Genomic DNA, 14517 nt, shown 5'->3' with positions numbered 1-14517 from the left:
TGTGAATTCTTGCCATTATCAACACAAGAATGATTCAGCCATGTTTCTGGGCTTCTCATTGTTCATAGTCTTTTAAGGAAATGTTGTTCCACAAATGCCATTGTCAAGTTAACCTGAAAATAAACACGCATGAAACTAGCCACAAAAATGTTTGTCCAGTCTTTTGGCAACAGTGCAGTTTGGAGCTTTGACAATCAGCTGGGAAACCTTAAGTTACCCCATTCTGTGCTGGATACTCTTTCTTCTACGCCAAGTTGTTCCTGTGTGCCCTTAGCAAATGATTCCATGTTCTTTGTCTGAATTGTTTTTTTTTTCTCCCATAATGTACAGTTTGTTTCACTATGTGAGAGTCCCTTAGCATCATGCTCCTTAAAGCAAAGAATGTACTTCTCCTACAAGCTCCCACCACAGGACTGCTGGGAAGGTAATATGAAGTAATCAAAATACCCAAGGGTATATGAAAATTCTTAAAACCTATTTGGGTTTTTCATCTATTCCATTGGTATACCAAGTTGGTACTACATATCTCAAAGGGTACATTAGACATTCATTTCGGGGACAGAAAGAAAATATAACTAAAAGACCTCCTCAGGATGTTTCCACTCTTTGCAGTCTGGTTTCTGGCAGTAGCAATACTTTTTTTTTTTCAAAGCACCAATATTAGTGTGATAAGTTGCTATGTCTCCTCTCCTCTACTTCCCTCCAAGAACTGGACAGTAGTAGAAGCAGGAAAAATTGCAGACTGAGTGAGGGACTATAGTGGCTTGATCAGCATCAGGACCTGCTGGGTGTCATGTAAACACATTTCAACAAGGATCCATAAGGTGGTTTTGATATTCAGGGCCCAATGAGGTGGTTACCGGGAATAACCAGGCCAGGATGCTAGGGTTAGTGAGATGGTGGAAGATAAAAGCAATCAATGAATCAGCAAGCATTTATGAAATATTTCCTGTATGCCAAGCCATATGATAGGCACTGGAACTACAAAGACATACATGAGACTTAGTCCCTGACCTCATGGAGTTTATATTATGCTGGGGGAGAGGGTATGTAGACAAAGTTGGGTTGCAACATTTCCCATGGAGCTTTGTATGCATTTGTGACCCTTCCACTCATATAGATGCTCTGAACCCTTGCTAAAGAAAATCCCTGAAGATGGGATTAAAGTTTAAAATGATGAATGACTGAGTCAAGGGTAGTAGACAACACTATTGTCTGTAATTATAGAAGAGAGAGGCCTTCTAGAATCTTTTTGAAACAGTCTCTTTTTTGGAGAGGGAACACAGACTACTCCAGTTCTCCCTTGGGCTTTCCAGTAGGTAGGGAAGGGGATTTCTCTACCCTTTTCTTCCCCTGCAGAACTTGTGGCTACAGAGGTACAGGCTCTGTACTAAGCTCTGGAGATACAAAGAAAGGTTAAAAAAAATAGTACCTTCAATCAAGGAGCTCACCAAGTACAAAGTGAACAAATGAATATGGGGAAGACATTCTTAGCTGCTCCTATTGGTGAAAGCTCACTCTTCCCTTAAGATACATCACATATTATCTGTGACTTGTTACTGTCTGGTATACAGAATGAGTACCTGGGTGTTAGAGTATATATAAAATATCAGTTAAGCATCAAAAGCTAATCAGGAAAGAGAAATCATAAGAGTTTTAATAAGGTTAAATTGGGGGGTGGAGCTGAGATGGCAGCTGGAAAGCAGGGACTAGCGTGAGCTACCCGCCGAGACCCTCCAAAAATCTATTAAAATGGCTCTGAACCAATTCTAGAACTGCAGAACCCACAAAATAGGAGAAGGAAGCAGGGCTCCAGCCCAGGACAGCCTGGATGGTCTCTGGGTGAGGTCTATCCCACATGGAGCTGGGAGCAGAGCAGAGCGGAGTGGAGCAGAGGCCAGCATGGGTCGCACAGACCAACCAGACCAGGAGCCGGGCAGAGCAGGCCTTAGTGCCCTGAATCAGTGAGATGCAGCAGTTACCAGCCTTCTCAATCCATGAACACCAAAGACAACAGAGAAAGTTAGTGGGAAAAGCTGCTGGGGACAGAGTTTATAAAGGAGTTTGCAGTTCAGCCACCACCCTGGGGCCAAAGGAGGTGGGACAGCTACAGAACTACAGGTGCAGTTGCTTCTGGCCCCAGGCCCACCTGGTGGGAGGAATTAAGTGGTGGATCTGAGCAGGAGTGAAGAGCCTGCTGAAGATCTAAGCCCAGTCCGGGTTGGGGGTTCTTGGGGAAGTAGGAGTGCTGCTGTGGCAGACCTGGTGCACGCCCCCAGGGTTGGAACATAGTTCTCTTAATTCTACAAGCAGTCATATCCCACTGAAAAACTCAAGGGTCAAGTTAGTTGGCTGGGAATATGGCCAGGCAGCGAAAACACACCCAGATTCAGACTCAGACTCTGGAATCTTTCTTTGGTGACAAAAAAGACCAAACCATACAGCCAGAAGAAGTCAACAAAGTCAAAGAGCCTACAACAAAAGCCTCCAAGAAAAACATGAACTGGTCTCAGGCCATGGAAGAGCTCAAAAAGGAGTTGGAAAAGCAAGTTAGAGAACTAGAGGAAAAGTTGGGAAGAGAAATGAGAAGGATACAAGAAAACCATGAAAAACACGTCAATGACTTGCTAAAGGAGACCCAAAAAATACTGAAAAATATACCAAAGAAAACAACACCTTAAAAATAGACTAACTCAAATAGAAAAACAGGTCCAAAAAGCCGATGAGGAGAAGAATGCTTTGAAAGGCAGAATTAGCCAAATGGAAAAGGAGGTCCAAAAGACCACTGAAGAAAATACTACCTTAAAAATTAGATTGGAGCAAGTGGAAGCTAGTGACTTTATGAGAAATCAAGATATTATAAAACAGAACCAAAGGAATGAAAAAATGGAAGACAATGTGAAATATCTCATTGGAAAAACCACTGACCTGGAAAATAGATCCAGGAGAGAGAATTTAAAAATTATTGGACTACCTGAAAGCCATGATCAAAAAAAGAGCCTAGATATCATCTTTCAAGAAATTATCAAGGAGAGCTGCCATGATATTCTAGAGCCAGAGGGCAAAATGGAAATTGAAAGAATCCACCGATCGCCTCCTCAAATAGATCCCAAAAAGAAATCAACTAGGAATATTGTCGCCAAATTCCAGAGCTCCCAGATGAAGGAGAAAATACTGCAAGCAGCCAGAAAGAAACAATTCAAGTATTGTGGAAACCCAATCAGAATAACCCAAGATCTGGCAGCTTCTATATTAAGAGATCGAAGGGCTTGGAATACGATATTCCGGAGGTCAATGGAGCTAGGATTAAAACCAAGAATCACCTACCCAGCAAAACTGAGTATCATGCTCCAAGGCAAAATATGGATTTTCAATAAAATAGAGGACTTTCAAGCTTTCTCAGTGAAAAGACCAGAGCTGAATAGAAAATTTGACTTTCAAACACAAGAATCAAGAGAAGCATGAAAAGATAATCAAGAAAAAGAACAAGAAAAAGAAATTACAAGGGACTTATTAAAGCTGAACTGTTTTGTTTACATTCCTACATGGAAAGATGATGTGTATGATTCATGAAACCTCAGTATTAGGGCACCTGAAGGGAATATGCACATATATATATATATATATATTATATATCTATATATATATATATATATATATATATATATATATATATATATATATATATATATATATATAAATATATATCTTGTGTATACATATATGTATATGTGAGTGTGTATGTATGTAAATATGTATGTGTGTGTGTATATATATATATATATATATATATATATATATATATATAGAGAGAGAGAGAGAGAGAGAGAGAGAGAGAGAGAGAGAGAGAGTGGGCACAGGGTGAGTTGAAGATGAAGGGAAGATATCTAAAAGAAATAAAATCAAATTAAGGGATGAGAGAGGAATATATCGAGAGAAGGAGATAAGGAGAGATAGAATGGGGTGGATTATCTCGCATAAAAGTGGCAAGAAAAAGCAGTTCTGTAGAAAGAGAAGAGAAGGCAGGTGAGGGGGAATGAGTGAATCTTGCTCTCATCAAATTTGACCTGAGGAGGGAATACCATACATACTCATTTGGTTATCTTACCCCACAGGAAAAAAGGAGGAAGAAGATTAAAAAAAAGGGGGGATGATAGAAGGGAGGGCAGATGGGTGTGGAGGTAATCAAAAACAAACTCTTTCGAAAGGGGACAAGGCCAAGGGAGAAAATTCAATAAAGGGGGATAGGTTAGGAAGGAGCAAAATATAGTTGGTCTTTCACAACATGAGTATTGTGGAGGGGTTATATGTAATGACACGCATGTGGCCTATGTTGAATTGCTTGACTTCTTGATGTCTTTCTGATTCCAGGCCCAGTGCTCTATTCCCTGAGATACCAGCTGGCACATGGTGGGCACTTAATAAATGCTAATTGACTGAGTGATTGACTTACTTGGTCCTCTTTTAAACCAGTATAGCTTGGAGAACAAAGACACAAGTAAAAGCCTTTTGTTCTCCTTATTTTCCTTACGAACTTCAGTTTGTTGCAATCTTTAGCATTCCCAATACTATTCTTACAGGTCTGTCCTGTACTTTTGTAATCAACCCATGTTACCTGGGCTTGCTTGCATCTTGTGTATATCTTTTTAAACCTATATTTTTAGATGTCTAAATCTATATTCTAAGGTCAGGCTCCAATGTTCTATATTCTAAGTGCCCTTTCAGTGCTGACATTTTCTGTTCCATATTCTAGCATCCTTCCAGCTCTCACACTCTATGATTCTACTTCCTCTGGAATATGAACTTGTTCAGTGGAAGTGTTAGAACAACTAAGTTCAACCCCTCTACCTTGTGAGTATCAGCCCTTAGTACTGTTAATGAAAGCCATATCAACATTTATATCCTTTTCCTGATAGCTAGTCTTGTCCAAGATGAAATTAGGAAGGAAGAAAAGTTTAATTCATGTTAGGGTTTACTAAAATCAGGAGAATGTGTTTCTGATATGTAGACCAATTAATTCCTTGGAATCTTCTTTTTCTCTCTCAGATGATCAATTAAAAGGACAAAGGTGAGTCAAATATTTTGTTTGACATCAGAGAGTTTGAATAGTTAATTATGTGGGAGGGCCTGGGGGGCCATATCAATACATTAGAAAGGACAAAAAGTTGATGCTAAAAAGTAATTAACTTTTCTTTGGGTATCTGATGTTGATTTACTGTGTGATTTGAGCAAGTCTCTTATCATCTCTGAGTGACAGTTTCATCAATTATAAAAGGAGATGATTGTACTAAAATTCTCTAAAGGGGATTCTTAAGGTCCCTTCTATGTGCTCACATTCCAATTTATGTGTTCTAAGGTCCCCTGTAGCTCCAACATTTCATGAGCCTTATATTTTTTTAAATAGGAAAGTCAAACTTAGAAAAAGTGGAAGTGACTAGTTCAAGGTCAGAAGACTTGAGCTCTGAGGTCAGGGACATCCCACTTAAGTATAAATATTGTAAGAGCTAAAGATGATGGTCCTAAGACTCCAATGGAATTGAACAATCAGTGTCTGACTATTGGCTACTACAAATATCCTGGTACAAGCAAGGCTATATCATGCCTGAATGTCCTCAAACCAAGCTGTGGCATAGATCAGAAAATTTCTATGAATAAATAAATGTGCACTCTGTGACACTAACATGTGAGTACTGAATGTGAAATACTTTCCTCGTTATCTTCTAATTTATGTCTCCAGAGAAACCTCATGACCACTGGGTTCTATAGCCAAGGAAATGGATATACTCAGAATCAAAAGATGAGTCTTCCTGACTCCAGGTCTGCTGCTCTATCCACTGGGCCAGCTAGTTAAGTGGCCTCAAACTATCCTTCTAGACTCATTGTCTCTTACCACCTCTCTCCAATACATAGAGATCTAATCAAACTGTTCTCTCTGTTCCTCACATAAGATAATCCATTTACTGCCTTTTTTAAGGAAAGATACACCAATAGCCATATTTTGAAAGAAAAGCTTCACATGCTTCTTTATTGCACAGTGATGCTTTTCATTGACGATTTAGCTTTATTGGAAGGTTATGGCATTTTGATTTGTTGCTTGGGCTCATTTTGTATTGGCCATCCCCTTCCTTCCTTTAAGACACAGTTCAAATATTATTTTGTACAAGGAGCTTTTCCTGATCCTTACAACTGATAGTGCTAACTCTACTTCAACAACCTTTTATTTGAGTTGTTTTCTTTATATTTTTGTGTAAGTTTGCAGTTTCACTCCAACTCAATTAAACACAGAAGGTCCAGGCTTTTTGATTAATCAATTGATCAAATGTGTGAAATAAGTACAAAAAAGTCCTTAATTAGTTTGGGAATACTGAAATACTTTTATCATTAAGCAAAAGCAAACAATTCAACAAAAGAAGTGTATTAGAACTGGCTAGAAGCATTAGTCACACCTCTAGAGCAATTTAAATCATAACAAACCAGTTGGGAACTTGCCCCAGAAGGATTTTCTAGCAGCAGGTCAGTCTCAAGGTGCTTGAGGAAACTGTCCTTGGGGCTTTGAGGAAGAGTCGAATTTTCTCTTCCACTATCCGCATTAATTTTGTGAATTTTGAAAAGTCAAAAAATTTAGAATTCCCATTAGTGAGAGTAGCAGTGTCCTAGAAGAGCTGATGGTAATGTCTTCATTGGAGCTGAAAGATAGTCCAAAGACAAACTAGACAAAGTAAAGAGAGGCAACTTCAGAACTCTATGAGGGCCTGACCCTCAGAGCTCAGTAGAGAGGTGAATCTAAGGCAAACTTAAGCAGGACTATGCAGAGAGACAAAAAGATGTCTAAACTAAGGAATGTGAGTTTTTTGCTACATATGCTCTCAAGTTTGAGCTCCCTTTCCCTATACATCTTGCATATAATCATGAGAAGGTGTGTCCCCAGACATTTTTGGGTAGAAGAGGCAGAGTATTTTTTTTTGTAGTGCTCTCTCTCTCTCTCTCTCTCTCTCTCTCTCTCTCTCTCTCTCTCTCATATCAAATTAGTTAATACCATTTTCTAAAAGCTAATTAATTCTGGCTTACATGAGGAAACATTGAATGGGACTTGTGAGTGATAGTACTAGAAACACTACCCCTCAAACTTAGCCCTAGCATCATGAGAGGAGAAAAAGTAATTCCCTTTGGGGATCCTAGCCCACCAATGGGAGTAGGAGTAGAGGAAATAGCCCTGGGGGTGATAAGTCAACTTAGATATGTACTTACTGTCATCCATGTTAGAATTCAAGTTCCTTAAGAACAAGAACAGTTTTATACTTTGTGTTTATGTCACAGCACCTGGCATAGTACCTGACACATTTTTGTTGCTTAATATATACTTGTTGATTGACTAACGTAAATTTTATAATTCTATTTATTTGATATACATCATCAGATGAATTAACATGTAAAGTGCTTTGTAAACCTTAAGGAGATATACAATGCTAGCTATTAGCTCTTATTATTATCTGTAACAATTGTCTGTTACTATGCTATATACTAATTAATACATATTTATATGTGTCTATGGATTTCCTTGGACTTCTAGCGAGATTCATATGAACTGCACTTTTTTTTAAACTGTGAGGAAGATGTAGTTATCATGACTGATCTTAGCTGTAACCTATGTCAGGGGGAGAGAAAGTTTCATTAATCATGAAAAATTCTGTGTACTACATTTCCCAGAAGGACATATTGTGAGGCCATAGCTTGGTGATGTCACTAGCCGTAAAGTGTTGGAAAGAATTTCTCTACAAGGCAGGAAAATTGAAAAACAAAACAGCTAGCTGTATAGATCCAGCACAAACTAGAATGTGATTAGACAGGGAAGCAAAAGGAGTGGATACCAGAGAGCAAATATGTGGAACTGGATATTGAATGTGTGGTACCAGAGGAGGACCACATGGAAGGGCTGGTGGACTCATGACTCCACAGGTCAAATAGCATTTCTGGGAGAGAAGCTCCAAGAAGCAGACAACATTATACTCTCCTTGTTTGTCACTGATTCTATGAATTTTAAAGTTATTGTGTATTTCCACCATACTCGAGGACTAGAAGGATTCAAAGGGAGTAAGATTATAGGTCACTTAGTAGCATAGGTTTTCTAAAATGGAATTCTATAAGGTTTCACAAAGATTTAGTAGCTTACTACTGCACTAAGACTTTTGGAGAGCCCTGCGTTATTACTGCCTTTTATGGGTTGATTGTCTCCCTTTGTATAAGGGTACAAAAATTTTTTATTATTTGATTTCCATTTTTGTTATTTTCTTTGTATCATGTCTTAACTGAATTTATTGATAATTTTATGTGACTATGGTTTAGTCTAGCAAAAGTATAGAAGGAGGCAGCCTGTGAATCATATAAATGATGACCTCAGGGGACCACAGTGAACACGGGAGTAAAGGGGTTCTACATTCAAGTGAAGAAGCTGAGGTTCAAAGTCACATAGTGAATTAGTACAAAAAAGATAGCCAAACTTAGAACTCAATTTTTTTTAAAACCATATCCAGACATCATTTTTCTATACCCTGACGTTACTGTAGTATTATGTCCCAATTTCCTCCTTCTATAGTTCTATAGCTTCTTTTTGTTATTGAGCACTTCAGGAAGGAGATTATTTTGGAACTGTTTTAGGACATTACTCCATGTATTTGCATTCATTTGATTAAACTCTCCTCCCCCACCAAAAAAAAAGTTTTCCTTATCCCTTAAGACAAGGTTTAGTCTCTAATTTCTGAGGCTTTTCAAAGGACATTTCATTATTATGGAAGACTACTACATCAAGTCTGTTTATTGGGAAGCAAGTCCAGGGGAGCGGGGATAGCTCTTTTACTTGTCTTCCTATGTTTTAACCTTCAAAGATTGTTACCATCAAGACCTGGGGCAGACACCACCACCATGAGGACATCAACATCCCTGGTCTTCCCTGCCCTTGAAGCCTCTAAGATGTGGCCTATCTTTGCCTTTTGTAAGTTGAGTTCCCTCTGTGAAAATTAAGGCTGTGTAGACAAATTAATAATGAAAGGAAAGGATTACAGGATAAGAACCTTAGAATATAAAATATAGATGATTCAGGGAAGCATAATCCCAGAATCAATAGAGACTTTAAACTGTATTCCCATTATTACATACTAATACACACTTGGCAAGTTATCCTGTAGCTGTTACTGCAAGGCTTCCCAAGAGGGAACACCTGCTATGTCCCTAAACATTTCCTTCCTTTAGAAAAAGTATTAATTATTCAGATATTCTTCATAACTTCAAGCTTAAATCTGCTTCTTTGTAACTTCCACGTATAGCTATTAATTCTTCCCTCTGAGGCCAAGCAGAATACCTTTAATTCCCCTTCTAAGTGACTGCTTTCTAATACTTGAAGCATCTATCATTCCTCTTGTCTATTTTATTCTTCAAGCTATATGAACTCAATAATTTCTTAAAATAATCTTCATATTTGATTGTACACTCAATGCAGCCTCTGAAGCTGAGATCCAAAAGGTATGAATTGATTCTCTGCTGCTTGTGCTAATTTTTGCCTAACAATTAAACCACGAAAACTTAGGTGCTCCACCAGCCAGCACCACACTGTCTATATGTGGCACCATCGGTTACAGCAAATGGAGAAATTTTGACTACCATGGACAAGTTTACTTACCTTGACTATGATTTCCAGGGATATACACGTGGATAATAAGGTTGATGCACACATTGCCTGAGGTAGCTCATTGTTTGGGAGGCTCTGAAGGAAAGTGTGAGAGGGAAGAGGTATTAGACTGCCTACCAAACTGAAGATATACAGAGATGTTGTGCTGACCTCATTGTTGTATGCCTGTGAAACCTGGACAGTCTACAAGTACCACAGCATGAAACTGAATCATTTCCATTTGAATTGTCTTCGGAAGATTTTGAAGATCATCTGTTGAGATAAGATACCAGACACTGAGGTCTTCTCTTGAACTAAACTGCCAAGCATTGAAACTCTACTGCAGAGTGCAACTCCAATGGGATGGCCATGTTGTTCGAATTCCAAAGATATGCTTGCCTAAAAGACCATTTCATGGAGAACTCACACAAGGCAAGTGCTCACATGTTGATTAGAAGAAATGATACAAGAACATTCTAAAGGCTTCTTTTAAGAAACTGGGAATTGGTTATGAGACACAGGAGACACTCACACAAAACCAGCCAACATGGCATGCCCTCATAAAAGAATATGATGTGTTTTATGTACAAAGCACCCTGTCAAAATTAGGAAATGAGGTTAGACAATGACCAGATGGTTAATCCATTCTGGCTCAAAGTCAAACTCACTATTCCATAGTTGGCCCTTCACATGTGCTTGGAAAATCAAGAAATTTGGTCATTTCCATTCCTGCAGGGTGTCTATTGTTCTACATTTCCCCAAGATCACTGACTGGGTCAGCAGTCATATCTACCCATTCAATTAAGTACAACAAGCATTTATTAATCCATTATGGCTTGCAACATCCTGTGCTGGGATCTATGCATACAGAAACAAAGTAAATATATGTAGTTCCTGACAGTCAAGGAACTTACATTTTCCTGAATATCTTTGTATCTTAATGAGTCAATAGAAGACAACATAGTCCATCAAGACCTGGTAACTTGAAATCAATGTGGTTAGTTTGAAAGAAATTTGATTTGTACACAGTCTGCCCCCAAGGCCTTACTCCTACCTTGAGCTCACCAAGATCCTGGCCACCCTCCTAACGACAAGGTGTTTCAGTATTCTGCTAACCTCTCAGGGCCCAGGACCTTCTCCAATGTTCCAGAGACTATTCATCAGCAATGCTATGCACCTCTTTAAGGATGTGCTATAACAATCTCTAACTAGCTAGTGTGAGCATTTACGCATAAGAAATTGATAAAGACCCCAAATCAGGGCTTGATTTTTTTTTAATTTTTAGACTCAAGAAAATGATGGCAAAAATGTTAGTAAAGCAGACAAAACTTACAAATGTATGGTGATTTCCCCAGAGAGCCAATTATTAAATATTTACCAACACATTACTGTGGATTCTCCTATTTCACAAGATGGCCACATCTCCCTGGAACATCCTACCTCTCGAGGGGTTACTGGTTGCTTCTGCCTCTGTGAGGAAATCTGAAAAGACTGAACATCACCACCTAACTCAAAGGCCTTAAGCAGTCTGATAATCACCTGTCTCCCTCAGCAAACCTCTCTTCAACAACTAACGCTTTACCTAGACTCATTTTTCAACGGTTAACACACTCTCACCCTCTTATAATCTTCCAATACCAACAATTCTGTCAGTGTATACTCTGTATACTGTATACTCTGTATACTCTGATCCCACCCCTAACTGCTACTCCCTCATTCTCATTCTCATTCTTCTTAACCATATTCTTTTAATGCTCCACTCCAGATCTAACTGCCTCGTAGATTAAAATTTCTGGAATGTTCTGCTCCATAACTAATAAACCTTGTTTCATTTTTTATCTTTTCCTTTATCAGTCCTTCCATTTTCTGGCACTCACCAGACTCTAGACCTGGCTTCATCCTAATGACATTGACAATAAACATTCTTGCCAATATTAGTTGCACTTTCATTCATATCCATCATTGGTGTTCCCCAAGGCTCTGTCCTGGGCCTTCCCTTTTCCCACTGTGCAATCTCCGTTAGTAACCTCATTAGCCCCTATGAGTTAAATTATCATTTCTAGGCAGACAATTCACAGATCTATATATCTACCCCAAACCTCCCTCCTTCCCTCCCTCCCTCTCTCTCTCTCTCTCTCTCTCTCTCTCTCTCTCTCTCTCTCTCTCTTTGTCTCTCTTTTTCTCTGTCTCTCTGTCTCTGTCTCCTGTCTCTCTGTCTCTCTCTCTCTTTTAGACACACAGAACTTGTCTCTTGGCCAATTTAAGCTAAATGTCCTAAATGCATTTCAAACTCAGAATATCTAAAATGAAACTCATTATATTTTCCTTCAAATCCTCCCCTCTTCCCAATTTTCTCATTACTGAAGGCACCACCAGGCCCCCAGTCATCTAGGCTCACCACCTCAGTGTCAACCTTAACTCATTACTCACACATGCTCCACATTTTTAACTAGCTTCCAAGTCTTTCTGATTCACCCTCCACAATATCACTCACATTTACCCTTCACATTCCCACAGTGGCTCCCTAAATTTAGGCCTCTATCACTGTAGATCTGGACTTTTGCCTGCTGGTTAGTCTCCCTGCTTCAAGTCTCCCCCAGCTCCCGTCCACCCTCCACTCAAATGCAAAGGAATTTTCCTAACATGTGGGTCTGACAAATTACCCCTCCCTGCTTTCCAATTCAATAAATTTCTGTGGTTCTATAAAACTCCACAATGAAATATCAAACCTTTGTTTTTTACTCTGGTCCTTTCCTGTCTTTCCAGTCTTCTTATACTTCCCTGCCCTCTAGGAGAGAGAGAGAGTGAGAGAGAGAGAGAGAGAGAGAGAGAGAGAGAGAGAGAGAGAGAGGGAGGGAGAGAGAGAGAGAGAGAGAGGGAGGGATGGAGAGAGAGAGAGAGAGAGAGAGAGAGAGAGAGAGAGAGAGAGAGAGAGATCACTCTGTACACTATATATATATATAGTACAGAGTGATTTGTATGCTGTCGTCTCCAGTGCTCCTTGAGAATAGATCCTATTATTTTGTCTTTGTTTTATAGCCCCATCAATTATTATAGTGCCATATAGTGTTTAATAACTCTTGGTTAACTTTGCTAACTCTCCTTATTCTCCGCATGAATTCCTGATGAATAAATTTTATTCTGCCCCTTTAAAATCCAAAAGTCATTTTCCTTGTCAGAAAATTAAGAATTAGGTTACTTTTGCTTCTCTTTTGTCAACTCTTATTCTCCTACCTTCTCTAAGCAGAGATTGTATTATGCCTTTTTTAATCCTCCTATTTTTTCCAATGTAGTTTTTAAAATCTTGTTTTGTTGTCCTTAGATTTCCTTGTTCACCTCATGTAATTATGAGCTTTGGGATTGCAAGTGACACTATTAAAGTGTCATATCATGCTTTTGTAGTCTTCCTCAATCACATCTGCCTTTGGCATCTTCAGTATACACACACAATCTAAGTTGATAGAAATTGAAATCTATGTTCCAAGGTTCCTTCCAAGTTCTGAGATTCTATGTCCTATTTTTAATGATAACATTACTTCACTGATAACATTATTATGTCACAATAAAATTCTCAATCTTTCTCCAATTGGTTCACTCCGCACTTTGACATTCAGGCCAGTTTCCCAGTTTTGTCCCTCCACCCTATAGCTATAAAGAAAGCTTGGAAGGGAGTGCCCAGTTTTACAGATTCCCACCATTGTTCCAATATATTCAAAGATTAAATGAAAAATATTTAAGCCCTGAAACCTGGGTTGTTGTTTCAACAATCCAGCTAGCAGCTGTTGTGGGGGTGTAAAACCAACAAAAACCAGCTCACAGAAAACTGCAAGTCCAAGTCCTTTTGATCTGCTTTACTAAGGAAAGCAACATTAAGGGGTTAACAATCTCATGTTAATCCAGCATACAAATATCATTCACTTAGTTCAGGGGAAAATGCCAGCACCCCGAACTTCGGAGCAAATGCAAACAAGTTACAAACATACATTTATAAACAGACAAAATACAAGTCATAGTTACCAACATCTGAGTTCAACTGGGAGCTCGACAACAGCTGGCTCAGAGCTTTACTGTATACTGTATACTCTGCTGCATTACTACTGCTGCAGCTCAGAGCTCTGAAAAAAGAAAGCCAACCCCTGGTTTTATATATCTTGTCAAGGGTCAAAGGTGAGTCACACATGCAACTCACCCACATGACCTAAAATTGTCACAAAAATACAACTTAAACCTCTGTGGTCTAAAAGCCTCTGATATCACATATATATCACTCAAACCCATGTAAATTAGGCTTCCCTTGAGGCAAGGAGGCCATCAAAGACTCCTAATTTAATCAAGGAAACAAAGGCCAAACTCTTCAAGGGCCCTTCATTGAATAAGTGCTAAGAGCCCATCTTGATGCCCAATACAGTCCTCATTCTCAATTTCTATCTCTTTTACCTCTACAAAGGCATCCCATGGCTGGAAGGGTAGTGTTTCAGCTCAACTTTTATGATGCTCATTTTCTGGCTTTCTAATTGGTATCTTTCCATTATTAGACCTTACAATCTTAAGGAAAACTTATGTCTGTCCTGGATTTTCACCATACGGTAGTATAAAGTCAAATTTTCCTGGACAGTTTTCTGAGGAATGCCTTGAGTCCTGGTTCTCTTCCTCACTGCCTCTATTCCTTTTATTCCCCATGACAGGCAGAAAATATATTGCAAATCTAAAGAAAATATTTTAAGCCCAGAATGCCAGGAACCTCCCAAGAATAAACATTTAGCCTGCATCTCTCTGAGAGAACTTAAAAAAATGCATTCCTTCCTCAAACCTTGATCAATATTCACAAAACTCACATCTCCAACTTAATTCCCCAA

This window comes from Trichosurus vulpecula, chromosome 3 (assembly GCF_011100635.1).
Source record: "Trichosurus vulpecula isolate mTriVul1 chromosome 3, mTriVul1.pri, whole genome shotgun sequence".
In the NCBI taxonomy this organism is placed as follows: domain Eukaryota; kingdom Metazoa; phylum Chordata; class Mammalia; order Diprotodontia; family Phalangeridae; genus Trichosurus; species Trichosurus vulpecula.
This window is presented reverse-complemented; position numbering follows the sequence as displayed.